This window comes from Morone saxatilis, unplaced genomic scaffold (assembly GCF_004916995.1).
Source record: "Morone saxatilis isolate NCDOM2014 unplaced genomic scaffold, NCSU_SB_2.0 Contig11, whole genome shotgun sequence".
NCBI lineage: Eukaryota > Metazoa > Chordata > Actinopteri > Moronidae > Morone > Morone saxatilis.
This window is the reverse complement of record NW_023339663.1, coordinates 22147410-22163226: the sequence shown is the minus strand read 5'-3', so window position 1 is coordinate 22163226 and position 15817 is coordinate 22147410.

The window sequence follows — 15817 nt, the reverse complement described above, 5'->3', positions numbered from 1 at the left end:
GACAGGCTTTTACTGCAGATTGTGCGAACCAGCACACCTCCTACATGTCATAAAGTGAAACAGTCTGTCCCGTGCATGAAAAACCATTCCCAGTGTGCGCACAAAAAGAGATCTGATCGCAGGTCCTCGTGGCAGGCTTGCCATGGGTATCCTGGCTGATTGACGATTTTCTTTGTTAAAACAATGTGACGCAATGAATCCTCTCCACAGTTTGCTGTTAACACAATCACCAGTTGCTTTTCTTTTGTTGCATTTTTGACATACTGCTGCTCAAGCTGAGTTTGCAGCCACCAGTGGTAAATCCATGTCCTTTCAAATTAAACTCTGGGGCCTGCATTATTAAAACACACTTTATCATTCTCACATTGTCAACTAGGAGTGGAATCTCAATATATTTTGTTGGCCACTTGGGGGCAACTCAACAAAACGTGATAATGACATATAATCACATTATTAAGTTGATATGTTAACATGTTAACAAACAGTTGTTTATTTACTAATCTATCAGACACGGGGTAACATCAGCATTTATTTGGAGATATGTTACTGTATCCTCCAGGGTTTTTATGTTGGGTGGCTAATTGTTACCAATAATGAGCAAAGTGCAAATACTGACCAACCAGTACATCACTGACCAACTAGAAGTCTGTATAGAGGTGCACATGCCCAAAGCCCTCTATTGCAGATGATACATTAAAAAATAATGTAGATGGATTTTCTTTACAGTAATAAATCAATCTTAATGCAAAAGACTATGGGGAGCTAAAAGCTAACATCAGGTAATTTATGTTGCTCCTCTAGAACAGGGTTTGAACTTACAGTATTTATTTTGCTGTATTATATTTTATTATATCCCAGAACAGATTTTCTGTAGCCTAATCTGGCAAAACTACTGTGAAACAAATAGTGTTTCTGACTATTCACCTCCACTATCTATACTCATTTTCTACTCTTCCCTTTCAGCTTTGGATATTACTTTTCCTCAGTTCAATTTATTGACTAATTTATATCTTCCTCCTTTGGGTCCCAGACCAGCCTTTTAGCAACAGTGCACTGGATCAGTGGCTTCTGTACAACAAAATGAGACAAAGTAGGTTGTGGCTCTTTGTTCCCCCCAGTTTCTCATAAACACCTTCCTGTCACTGAGTTTCCAGATGGCCACGCTCCTCTGTATCCCACTGTTCATAGCTCTAAACTTCCTAGCACACACATTTGCATCGGGTCACTGCTCACTCCGACACGCTAGAGGAAGAGGAGCACTAATCCTACCCAGCATGCCTCCCTGGAAATGCTCTCTATGCAAATAGTTGGGTTTTTTTGTTTTTTGTTTTTTGGATCCACGTTGAGAGTGGTTTTGGTTGCAAGCATGTGTATCCAGTAGGGATGCTGTAACACACGTGTGACTGCGGCTCAGTAGGTGTGGTTCTTTTGGCAAGTGACCTCCTTTAGAGACTTGGTTCAGGTTTCCTGGCTGGTGACTGGTTGTTAGAAAACACAGCAGTGAACTTTAAAAGATCTGTTCACAGGTCCACACCAGATTTATCCTGTATTTAATTGCATCGGAGAGCAATCACTCTCTGCCCTACAAATCCTTGGTAAAGCTGAGCTTTACAATAGAGCCATAATTGCAGGAGTTTAATTGCCTGCCAATGCTCTGCTCCCACTGCCTGCTTGCATTGAAGAGCCCAATAATTAGAAACAGGGAGAAATTAGGTGGCAATTTTGTCTTGGCAATTATCATAATGCAAAAGAAGTGCCATTAGTATTGTTAGCCCCACAGTACATAATCCTTTGACACTGTCAAGTTCCTCTCTTGGCTGCTGGGTACAACAACTCTTGATTTCCCTGTAGCCTTTGCACTCCCTCAGTCACTACTTAAGTCATCAGCTATCCAGGCCAGCCAGCACACTGAGTCAAACTAGCAGACTGAACACATGCATGCCCCGAGTGCTGGGAGGATTAGAAGCTACAGCATTAGCAGTCTGTGTTTCCTTTAAAGGTATATGAATTGGGTGTTAATCCTCTTCCACCATGTCAACCATGAAATTGTGTTTGATATAACAGAAATATTAATGCAGTCGACAGATATTGTATTTGTACCGTACCGGCATTTCATTTTGTTTAACCGGATTTTCTTTGTTTTGACACCCAAGTTGTATATGTTCCTGTTTTTGAAAGTATACTGAGTAGTTTTAGTATATGGACAATGACAAAGAAAGCTTATAGGCAGACCTTATCTCCTGGTAAGTCATTGTAACTATGACCTGCATAAGAAATACGTGGTACTGCATGTTTAGTGTAAATTTGGACAGCTAAATATGTTTTCTGAAATTTAAAACAAGTTTTCACTATCTCTAATTTCTGCATAAAACCAAAATGTGTTTGTTTGGTAGACCTTCCAGATGGCCTTAAACAAACGAAAATGTTTTTCATACAGTGTATATATATATATTTTAGTAAGCATCAAGCTGCATATTGCCACCAAAGCAAGAAAAGAGGTAGTGAAAAGAGTTGGTTATGCATCATAATAACTTGTCATTAGATTTGCTGTCTAAAGCGAGTTTCTCACATTTCTTCATTACTTCAAACAATGTTTGTTGCTCTGGGACATTTTTCTTTTTGCACTTGTTTTGTACAGTTTTGTCATATTTATCAATACCTTGATATAGAGGGTATTGACTTCACAAGTGAGATAGTAAACTCACTACAGCTGCTATGAATGGATGGAAGTGCAATACAAGGAAAAAAGCACAGTCGTCATGGGCTCTGAAATGTAGCCAGAAGACTACAGCTGGTCTATGTCTATGTCTATAGGGCTGGGTATCAGACTTTGTTACTTTTACGACACCGACCGAATTGTGTCGATTCTATAGAGTATCAGAAAACGCTGTCAGCGGCGCCAGTGTGCCCACATAGCAAGCAACAGGCTGTTAACACTCTTCTCATGAATAGACAGTGGCTTATTTTTTAACCCCGAGCTGCCTATATACACAGACAACTACTGAACTTAGTCCTGCTTGTTAGCAGTGCAGCTAACCTGTATCTGCTTGTCCCTGAGTCTGCCTACCACATCGTCCACTGGGATGGAAACCGTGGCGCATCCTCTCATCGCCAAAGTGGGTGCAGAGTGCGTTTCAGATGGCATGGTGCTGTTTACAGACCGCCAGCTAAAAGTACAGAAACAGACTGAAGCCGATGGTGGATTGCTGTGAGACCAGAGGGAGCTAGTCTCTAGCACAGAGACAGTAAGGGGTCTCACTCTGCCCCTGTTTCCCAGTAGTGTGGGGGGACCGATCATTCCCTTCCTCTTCTTGTTCTTCTTCTTCTTTGGATTAGACTAGACATATTGCTCCCATTCTGTTTGTTATTAATGTTTCTTTGATAGTAATTTATAGTTTTTAGATAGTGTACAGATATTTAGTTTTATTTCATCATTTTAGTCCCGTTACCCTGGTTGAGTAAAGTGCACAGAGTCAAAACACTTATTCAATAACCTAGCCCCCTAGGTTATTGAATAACTTCCTTTTGAGATTAGTAATTGTACCGTAATGTATAAAAATTATACATAATGTTAAAATTGATTTTATAAATTGGTTGTAAAATAGAGTATTGTTCTGGAAATGGTGTTGAAGTCACGGTATCTGTACGGTATTGAACATTTTTGAATGATACCCAGCTCTAAGCATCAACCCCATTTATATCAAAGAGGTACAGGCTACATATCAGAAGCACCTCTCTGTATAATGCAATACAGCTCCATGGCACCACAAACTACATCCTCCAAACCTATCATGTAGTTGAATCAACACCTCTCTAAAACAATTTCAGCAGAAACTGAACATTATAACCTACATGAAGGGAAGATTTACTGCATAATCAAAATCACAATAACTTCAAAGAACACTGGACAATTTTCTAAAAAAACATATGGATTTTATTATGTTTCGTCCCAAAAACCATTCTGGGTTACACAGTCCCAAGTACCACTTCACACGGCTTCTCTTCTCTTTAGCCTTCAGCTGTAAAACCTTCTACCTGAATGCTTTCAGGAACTCTTTATGCAGTCCATTGCAAAATGCCTTTTTACCATATTAGCAATTTTCTTTATGTGCATGCATGATAGCTGACTGTTGTGTTTGCCACCCACAGGGGAAGTGACTCTGGTAACTACGCATACAGTGACATTCAAGGATTCATTGACAATGCAAGGTTTTAGAATGACATTTAGATAAAGTTCACTTTATGCTATTTTTAAAAACAAAATAGAAATGAATTAATGACTCATTTGGATGATGAATTGTTGAGGAATAACAGTCTCACAGCCGGAGGGAAGTTTTTAAGGGATGTCTTTAAGTCTGGTGGTGGGGCAGCGGAGTCTTCTGTACCCCTTCTGAGATGGCAGCAGGGTGAACAGGCTGCGGCTGGGGTGGATGCTGTCTGTTAGTATGCATTTGGTTCTGTGGAGGAACCTCATGTCACCAATATCACTGATGCTGAGTAGCTGACTACCAATAATCTTCTGGCAGTTTTAATAACATGCTGCGGAGTCCTCCTGTACTGGACTGTGCACATCTCATGCCAGTTTGTGATTCCAGTCAGGATGCTTTTTATCACTCCACTGTAAAGGTTAACAAAAGAATGGCATGGGAATTGTCTTTTCTCAGGTTTCCTTACAAATAAATGTAAAGAAATACAGTTGTTTCTGTGCTTTCTTAACCTGGGAGGAGATGTGACATGACCAGCTCCACTGATATAGACAGGGGAAGCTTCTCTTTTTTTCCTAAAATCAACAATCATCTTTGTTTTTGCTGAGGTTGAGCAGTAGGTTGCTTTCTGTGCACCACTCTGCAAGATTCCAAGTCTTATTGCTGTTTGAAATTCGGCCAGTGATGCAGGTGTCATCTGCAAACTCATGGGAGGTTGCCTCCATTCGGGGGATTGCATCATGGGCTACCAGCGGTTGAACAGGAGGCCGTGAACAGGAGGGGGGCTGAGCACACAGCTGAGTGGCTCTGGTGTTGAGCACTAGAGTGGAGGAGGTGTGATCACCAATCTGAACTGTTGGGGGTCTGCTCGGATTGGTCCAATATCCAGTTGCAAAGTATGGTACTCAGGCCCTGAGTGCTGAGTTTACCCGTTAGTTTCATGTGCATACCCTCTATTGCACATTTTTATTGAAATTTTTTCTTCCTTTGGCATGTAATATCTTCACGCAGCTGACTTTATGACAGCAGGCAGCTGGTGTGGCTGTTGTAGATATAAGTTGACATGCAGGTGGCTAAAGTTGTTGTATGTACATGACCTCTCAATGTATGGCAATAGTTTATGTTGGATTATAACTTTTATTTTGTCCAATATCTGATCCAGGAGTTTTGGTTCTTATCACCAATATCTTCAGACTGGTGCTGCCTATCCTCCAGTCTTTGTAAGAAGCAGTAGAACATAAACATAAGGAATTTATAAATAAGGAAAATCAACAACAATTGGTTATGATATTAAAAAGACATGATAATAGCTAGGAAGTTGCATTCAATTTGATGCAAACGTATAAAGGGTATATTTGAACCCAACAATGGGGACAGTGATGCAGATAGGAGGAAGCGCATGACCTGTTTGTCTCCTGAGTTAACTGTGTTGTATGAGGCAGTTTAGTAGGAGGGTATTATCTCTGTGGAAAACAAGAGGTGCTAATACACGCCTGAATAATGAAGGGAAAATGACTTTGGGAATCAGGAAGTCCTTCACCATTAATGTTGAACAACTCTCCGTGGCTCTCAAGCAATCAAGCAATGGGATTTACAAAAGATTTTAATTTGGATGCATTATCCAAACTCCTCACAGACCAAAAGGCAGGCAATTGCTCTGACAAAAGATATGCACTGATAAGTTTGAAGGTCAACAAGCTGCTGCAGTGGAGATATCAGCAGCTGGTCTGTACCACACACAGTCAGATGCAGTAAAATACAGACACACATAATGTATACGTACACATTAGAGGTTGACCAGGTGGCAGAAACACTATCAAACACTAAAACTGAGTGTACAGTTAGCCTTTTTCACTCCTCATCAAAGTTTACGATCAGTAAAACGCTTCTGTTTCATCACACGTTTGAAAGTCACATGGAGCACAGCTCACAATTTCCAAACGCTGTAACGGAGAACGGCTAATGAAGCCCTATATGGAGAATAAAAGGGGGATTAATGAACAACACGGTTTGAAGAGGCTAGGCAGCCCTCGCCCAAACCCTTTACAGTGTATGCATATACTAGGTGAGAATATTCGGAGGCTTTCACACATTGCCACAGTATTGAATGGTCTGTGCCGCGCTTGGAGGAGCATTCTGCTGATGGAATCAAAACCCCTTTCACAGATTCAAATGAGGTGCACTCAGCTGTGATTGGTATTGGAAAAGCATTTGTCGGAACAGAGGCTCACAGAAGGCTTCTTAAATACAAGGCAATCACAGTGTCTAACGCAGAGACGAGGCGAGAGGTGTGCCCGGACTGCAGAGTGGAAAACAGGACAAAGGATTATGATGGTAATAAGCAGTAAACCAAAACAAAGTCATCCCCTGATCCCTCATTCTCTCTCTCTTTCTGTCTCTGTCTCTCCCTATCTCTCTCACCCCTAAATCCTCTAACACGCTCTCTCACTCCTTCCCCCCTCTCTCTGCATCACACGCACCACATATTGACAGGGCCCATTTTTTCACTGTGCCAGAGCTACAATTTAAAACTCATTTCTCATTATTTGCGGTGGATCCTTACACACACAATTTCTAATCTGTCGAGGCCATGATGGCTGCTGGCAGAAGCAGAGGCTCTTTATGCAGATGCCCGGCTGTACACCTATATGCAATGTCAACTCTTGCACACCCGGCTGGCCTTATTTTATTACAGGCGTCAGCAAATCTGCATGCCGTCAACTGTGAACCTTTGTGCTAATGTCTTTTTTCCCCCAGCCTTTAGCTGAGCTTGTGGTGTACAGACTGGAAGCATTTTTTACATCCCAGTGATAATGCGCGAGATCAGAAACAGTTTCTAGCTCACAAGCTTCAAGAGGTACTCTGACAGACCTGAGGTACAGAAGCAGCAGGCTGGGGCCACAAAGGATAAGGTGGAGGTGGATGAGCTTGGCTGGCTGTGGTGGGAGAGGGTTTACAAACCTCTAATTTGGCCTGTTTAATGAAAGGTTGTCAGGGCTTCACTACATCCCAAAGTGGCTCTCCTCCTACTTTTCCCCACATCTCTGACAGACACTGGAACATATAGTGTGTGTGTGTGTGAGAGAGAAACAGAGAAAGTGTGAGAAAGCGAGAGAGGGGCAGGGGATAGAAACAGCCATTATTATGCCTGCAAGAACAGGGTTTGGCAGGAGAGGAAAGAAAAGAAAAGAGGGGAGAAGATTGTGTCTGGAATTGTCCAAGTGTGGCAGTAGTGGTCCTCAGTCACTTTATCAGTGCCACAGCAGCATTTTTTCCTCCCATCCATCTGCCCAGTGACTATTCTTCCCCGCTCTCAGAGCAGGAAAAACACTCGCTCTTTCACCATGGATGGCTCAACACAATCACCAACCCTTTTTTCCCCACCACCTATCGTGCTCACGCTATCTCTTCACTCAACATCGCTCTTTGTCTAAATGCTATTCTTTTTTTTTTCTTTCCATCGCTCAATCCCATCATATTTGTAGAAGTGCAGAGCACTGAAAAATTACCACACTTCACCTCCTCTGCACATGCTATTTCTATCTGTTCACTTTACATCGGGGTTGTGTGTAAATGCCACACCAGGTCTGCTTACTTACAGGATTTGTTAGCAAGGTTTTTGAGTTTGTACACACAAGATAACTGAATTCGCTGAAAATGTATCTGGAAAACCGCTAAAGCTTGTGGGGAACAGCAATTGTCAATAAACTGAAACCTTTGACTTAAGACTTTCTGTCTATAAAGGATGGGCCGTCATTTCAATCAGATGATACTTCCTCCTTTCTGACTAAAATAATTACAATAATTAATGATTACAATCATTTCAACTTGACTATTTACTCTTCCCTAAAATTTGGATTAAAGTTGGGTTTTGAATGCTCAATAAGTTTCATATGATGCAGTCTTTTTCTACCTAGATGTATCTGCAAACAAACAAGGCAGTATCAAGCCATCTACATAATGTATGCTACATTGTTTCTAATAGTTCTTGATTGACTCATTACTTCTTACGTCTTCGATTAATGAGCATTTAAACCGGTATTAGCAAGCTCCAACGTTTGTAATGAATTCAGCAAGCTTCCCAACAACCCTAGACTTTGTATAGGTGAGACAGTTAAGTCAGTTAAGAATCAAATGCTACTTTCTGTAGTGTGAAAGAAATGGTTGACTTGACTACAAATAGGACAGAAGCATATGCACATTATTAGGGAAAAAAGGCTCTGTGATTATTCTCCTTTCAGTTCCTGCTATCACTTTTTTTTTTTTAAGCTATAGCAGTACCAGACTGCTTGTGTCTCTAATGGAATTGGAAAGAAAACACGATTTGAAATACTGCAGGGAATTTTACTCTACACAGAAACACAGATTTAGATTTAGAAAACTCTCCAGGAAGCACTTCTAACACTAATGTCTTATCACAGCGGCTAAAAATGTCACTGACATAGAATAAACAATGCGGCATACATTTCCAGGGGGAACAACATTAATTTATCTGAACGAGTTATTAACATTGGTGCCTCCAGTCCATTGCAATCTCTCACCAATATGGAGTCAATCAGTAAGGAGCTTTCACTGTACTCTGTCAACCCATTCAGACGTCTGGTAATCAGTTCAAATTAACAGCCGTGTTTATAGTCGATGGTTACGATGAGGATGAGGCCGTTCAGCTGATTCTAATGCATGTACCTTCACATTCTACAGGCACTATAGATTTGTATGCCAAGTACGGCTGCAAGTCATTACTCAGAATGTTTGGTCTACTAAATGTCAGAAAAATGAATGAGGAAAAAAATGCAGATTCATGATTTCCAAAAGCCTAAAGTCATCAAATCACACTCCAAAATCGAGATATTCAGTGAACTATTGAAGAAAATCAGCAAAATTCTGTATCTGAACATTGCACTTGGAGAACTTACTGACCCTGTTTGTCATCTTTCTCTGTCTAAAGGCTTGTCTATCCTCTTTCTCAACATCTTGTCCAAATCATATATGCTTCAGATTTGAATGTAGTCAGACAGAAATGAAATAAATCAGTAATCCGTGGAACACAGATGAGGAGATGAGTGCCTGTTGTGTCTCCTTAAGACTGAAATAGCTGAGCCCCATGAAAGTTCGGAGTCTGGAGAATGACTGTGTCTGCCATAGTAAGAGCAAAGAGGCCAAAACTAAAAGATGGGTCAGCATACCAAACAAGCCGATGTGCTCACTCAGTGTGAAAAGGGGGACATCGAAGACGTAGCTGTAAACGGTAAACAGAACAAGATTGAAGGATTTGTGTGTTACTTGTAGTACTGCAACCACAGTCAGCTGTCAGTAGATAGCATTTATAAGCAGAAGCTGCAGTTACCATCAGTTATATAGTTAAAAAGTAGGTGCTAGGTGTTTTTTTAATACAATGCAGAAGTTACCAATGAACAGCAATTAGATCCACTTATCTTAACAGAAAGGTCTATTCCAGAGGTTTTCAGACTGAGGAGCACCTCGTCAGGGGGCGCACGAGAGTTTAAGGGGGCGGACACGGAAGGAGAGACAGAAAATGCAAAGTTAGTTATTATACTTTGACCTGTTGATTTTGCCCGTTCACCAACATGGTCAACATGGAACTCATGAAGGCAATTATGGTAAAAACCCTTTGTTTGATTAAATTTAAGTTTTCTACAGCATTGAAGTAATCTAGTAGTGATAGTTGTCTCCACATCCATGGGTTCATGCAAAGAGGAAAGAACTTCTAATAGCTAATTGGCATGCATATTTGTAATAGTTTGCCAAAATGTAAACAAATGTAGGCCAAACAGTATGCTTCCTGTTTACTCCCCCAAAGGCATCATGGAAACTGTAGTTCCAGAGGTTGGCGCATGCTTATTCCCTCAAATATAAGACATAGAAGTTACTAAATCCATTAATATGGACTATTTTTTGTCTTCTACTGTAAATATTTTGTCTCAGGGTTTCCCACAGTGTCAGAATTTGAGAATCCCTGGTCTATTTAAATGTGCAGCTGCATACATCAGCTCTAAATGTGAGCTCATACAGCAAATAGTGTCTCTTACAATATAGATAATATTAAAGGCATATTCTTAGGCACTCCTTTTTTTAATGATTACTTCTCAACTCAGTGGTTATAGTTGCAATGGATGTGCAGGAAAGACTGGACGTCTACAAAATTAGTCGTAAATATTCCCTTTGATACTTTGTTCTAAATTGGATTGACAGGCTAATTTGGTATAGGTGAAACGGCTTAATGGATCATTATAAACCAGAAAAGATCTGTTCAGTTATCTCTTAGAGGCTTGTGTCCGCACAATTTCACCATCAGTTATGGCAGGTACTGAATTAATGTTTAAATGTGAATTCTATTTCTTGAAATTAACCTGATGCATGAGTAGGGCCTAACAGCTTCAAACAACTTAATAGCACAGACTTTTAAAAATAGTGTAGTTTCTCTGGAAATATATTCAAATACCGTTACTAGTTTGTCATTGTTGCACACAGCAGCACATCAAAACAAGCTAAACTGAGGATGTGATGAGCTTGAGTGGATAATTGATCAGGCTAAAATTACCAATGGATTTCTGCAGAGCTTACGCCTGAAAATCTATTGTGCTTCAGGTCATCTATTGGGAATCATAGAGGTATGTAATACAGTGAAATGGGCACAGAACACTGTTAATAATCTGTTTACACTTCAACCCCCTTTCCATTGATTTCCATTCTCACTATGCACCACCTCCCCCAAAGGACTTGGTTTTAGGAGGAGCGCCGATATTTCAAATGAAACAGTGAAACAAAATGTATTACACATGATGTTATTAAATACTGTATTTATGTATTATGTGTTTGTTGGTGGTGAGCAATTATCAGTATTTAGTAAAATACTTATTGATAAGCCTTCAACTCTTGAATATTTTGCAGGACATACCGGTGGAAGCATGTATTGCATTGCGTTTGCTCGTTTGTGTGCATACATTATGCTTGTGTTTGTGTATCTGTGTGATATGTTAGTGTGTATGTGTGTGTACAGCACGTTTCTGTGGGTAAGTTTCGGATGAGTTTTAATATATAGTCTCTATAAAGAAAGGTCAAACCTTTGGTTGACAGCTCTGATGTGCATTGTGTGTATGAATGTGTGTTATAGTAATTAATGGCTTACTTTATCTTAAGGTTAAATGATTTGAGAAAAATATCTCAAATATCTTTTGCAATCAATTGTGATTGTTTTCTATTAACTGTCACACGCCTGTATTTGTGGTATACATAGGATTGAGCAAGATATGTTTTTATACCGGTGTACCAGTCATTATCAAAAATTGTATCTTGCTACTTGAGCTAACGTTAGCTTCACAGCCCGACAGGACAAACTGCTTCACATTCTGAGCTGCCGGGGGTTACGATTTATAGCTTTTAATATGATGAGCTTAAAAGCATAATATGATGTACGAGTGACAGGAAATGGACAGCAGATACCATGAACTCTGTTTACAAGCTGTCTGTGTGACATTTATGTGATGTATTTTGGATCATTCATGTTGAAAAAGACTCGCTACAGTTTTTTGAACAATGAAAAGACGCAGCCTTCTGCTTACTTACTTTAACACATCAGAACTATACAGAGCGGGGTACTGTATCTTCTTCGACAACCAAGCCTAACTAGAGCAGACACTGTTATGAACCAGGTACAAATTACATTTGTGTTGTTTGGCTAACACACAAAATAAACCGCAATTAACTACAGCTAAGTAAATTCAGTTAGTTATGATTAAATCATGGCTTATTATAGGAATTGAAAATGTCACTCAATGTCAAATCGTAATTTTTATATGAAAATGATTAGCCTAATCATGTCACTATTAATTGTTCAGTCCCACTTCATATATATATTATACATCACTGGTGATATTTGACACACTATTTTTCTGCATACTTTTACATACATACAAATCCTTAAATCGAGTATCCACTCCACTCTTCCATGCTTGTTGTGGGTGTTTGTGTATGCACACTTTACCTTCTGTCATTCATGTGCATGCCGGTGTGTCTGTGTGTGTGTGTGTCTCACTGCAGCTCTGTCTGTCTGCCTTTAAAGAGGCTGTGAATGATCTTATTTAGTGTGCGCTGATTGCTGCTTTAACCTGGCGGCCACGCTGGCTGCTGCTGCATTAATAATCGCAAGGAGGCAGGAGAGCTGGCGAGGCCCGCACCTTGTTCACCGCTCGCTCGCTTGCTATCTCCACGGCACCAAGGAGAGAGCCAGCAAACAGCAGGGGAAGTGTGGCGGAAAATTACAGTCTTCACATGCCAGCCAGGAAGGCTGCTGCTGCTGCTGCTCGGTGGGGGCCAATGCTGTGTGAAGAAGACAGAGGAATTGGGAGGACGTTTTAGTGTATAATGCCTGTGTGGGGGCTGAGGGGTGGTGTGTGTGCGAGTGTGTGTGTGTGTTTTCTTCTACTTGTGTCCATGTTTAAACTGGTTTGAATTGGAAGTCTTACATTTAGGGCCTCTCTTCTTGAAAGGGCTATAATTTGAGATCAGGCTTTGGGTTTGAATCAGGATATAATTTAGAAGTTTATTGTCAAGCTTAGGTTTAAGGTTATCTTTACAATTGAGAAAGGGAATGAGAATACGTGCAGACTCTGTGTGTGTGCGTGTACACTGGTGTTCATGTTGGTGTGCCATATTTGTATAAACTGATTTGGTATGTTTCGGTTCCCTCCCACAGTCCTAAGTCATGCAGGTGAGCTGAACTGGAAACTCTAAATTGGTCATAGCTGTGTGTGAATGTGGCTGTCTGCCTATGCATGTTAATGATAGACCGTTGACTATCTAGGGTGTACCCTGCCTTTCACCCAGTGCATACTGGAATTAGCTCCAGTAGGTATAGAAAATATATGGATGGATTTTGTATGTTAGTGAGTGGGTGTGCATGTGTGGCATGTGTAGGGGGGAGAGGAAACGAATCATGGAAAAGCAAAACACGGCAACAAAGCAGTCCACCAACAGACGTTCTTTGTGTCAATATTAACTAGACGGGTTGAAACTGCTGCCCTTTTTAAGCGTGGCCAACAATTCCCTCTTTCAGTCCAGTCCAGACGACATTTTGATTGGTTGTGTGAAGATTAAAGCTTCGCACTCGCTGCCAGGGAGAACAGTATAATTGATATTTCAGCTCTGGGCAAACTTGCTCTCGCAGGCCAGTGGCTGTTTCAGCAGAAAATTAATGTTAGCACAGCTTGGCGGCAGAACGGTCGGCATGTTTCAGGAAATATACTTTGAGTTGGGTCTCTCTGGTCCACTGGCTTCTGCTGCAACTCTCTGCGTGTGAAATGAACATCCTGTGTCAGGAAAATACATGTACTTGCACTCACACTGTGTTTTTTAAAGATCTGCGGTAATGGCAGCAAAGCTCAGGGAGGTTCAGTGCTACGTGATACTGTAGAAATGCTCCTTTTATGGAACTTTTGATGCCAAAATGTTGCCATACAATTTAAGATGTCAAGAGCACTCGGAAAACGAATACAACGAGAGTCTGAGCAGGATTTGATCAGTCCCAGTGCTCCTCAGTAATATCAAGTTGCTCACCAATGAGGAGCATCTCTTGTCTACTTGATTAACACATGTATCATTCAGCCAGTCTGAAGAACATAAAAATCGACCTAGCATGAAACAACGGCGGAGTCCTCGTTCCGATAGCACCCTCATGGTGCACTTGTCCTGAATGGGCCATTTAAGTGGACACAGGGGATTAGGCAGATGATGGCAGCCTAGGTCCTCGTATTGGTGCAGTGTGACTCGGACCACATTAACAGGACATTAGTCTCATTTCTATTCCGACGGCGTGCGCTTCCACACAACACTGGAGAGCGCGACCAGAATCATTGTGACCCTCACGCTCCAGCCTTTCATTTCCTGTCGACTTCAAACCTTCCTTATCTCTCTCTCTCTGTACTCCCATTTTCCTCCTTGCCCTTTCTCTGCTGTCTTTTTTCTTTTACCCCCGTCCTTGCCCCCCGCACACCCCATCTTCTCCCCTTCGTCTCCTCTTTTTTTTTTCTTTCTTTCCTTCTTGTTCCACATCAGCGGCTGGGTGAAGCCTCTCCCCGTCACGCTTGGCCGCACTCCCCTTAATTACCATGTATTCTTCTTTGGCTAATAAAAAACGCTGATGAAACCGATTACATGGCAGTGGGGCTTTGTATGGAGTTGGATTTAGGCACGAATGGGGAGTGAGAGAAGAAAAGAGAAAGAGAGGGGCATTGAAAAAAGAGAGAGAAAAGGAGAGAGAGAGAGACAGTAGCGGAGTAGCGACAAAAAAAGCTGCAGACAAAGGGGTTGAGAGAGATGGAAAGAGAAGGAAGAGAGGAAGGGAGGAGGCGGAAGGAGAGACAGAAGCAGAAACGATGGATGGAAATGAGAAAAAAAAAAAAAGAATGGTTTGGGCAGTAACCCGTTTGTTGTCTTTGTTGTTGTTTGGGTCAGAGATGCTTTAGGCCCTGAGGGAACTTCCTCATCTTATCACAGTGAGCAGACGGCTGGCACATCTTTCTCATTACTAGCCTCTCAGTTATAGATTACTCCTGCCTTACTCCTCTCCCCAGCCACAGGCAGTCTCTGTTACAGTCTACAGAGCTACGCTTGCACCAAACGCAGTTTGAACTCCTGAATATAGTGTTTGCCTTTTTCTTTCCCTTTCATGAGCATTAAGTCACTCTGTCTGTCCATGTAATTGTGGTTTCAACTGCAACCAACTGTGGCTTGGAGGAGAAAATGAATTAAGGCTTCTTGCTTGATTGAAAAGCCTTCTGAGAGGAGCTGCTAGCTGGTTCATGATACACTCTTTCTCTTTGCATTATATTTTGTCCCCGCTCAGCTTGATGGAATAGTGCTTGTTTAGTTTCAAAAAGTGTTCTTTTACTTTCAGCACATGCAAAAAAAAAAAAAAAAAGCCAGCGGAGAATGCTGTCATTGTTACAGCAACTTGTCTGTTACTGCAGTTGAGATACCAAGAACTTGGTAAATGTGATTTAACACAAGTGTGAAAAGTCTTCCTCATTTTGCACTCTTGGATTGTGCTGCTACAACAAAGTGACCCTTAATGTTAGAAAATGGTTTCTGCCAAAGTATAGATACCATTTCTGGGAAAAAACATACTGAGTAGACAATTTCTGATGAATTATATGTGTGTGTGTGTGTGTGCGTATATATATGCATTTATATGTATGTGTATGGGGAAAAATATCTCTCACACATATTTCTAATCAACGAGTTAGAACATAAACTAAAGACCTTTGTGCCCACTGCAAGTGCAATTTTCTGTAGACCCATTAGCAGCAGAATAGTGCTACACAACAAATGCTTTGGAACAAGCTGTGCCATTACTGATTTGTTGTCCTATTTCATGACCCCTTTTCAATGAATACGGAAGCCCTGTGAGGCATCCTCCACATTTACATGTTAATGTTTGCAATTTGTAAACATAAATTGAAAATGTCAGAAGCTCAATAGCTAAATGGAGATAAGTAAACACATTATTGAAACGCTGTGGCCACTTAAAGTCGGACACCCATTCCATACAAAAGCCGAAAATTATTAGGAGGAGGAGAAGGATGAGGAGGAGG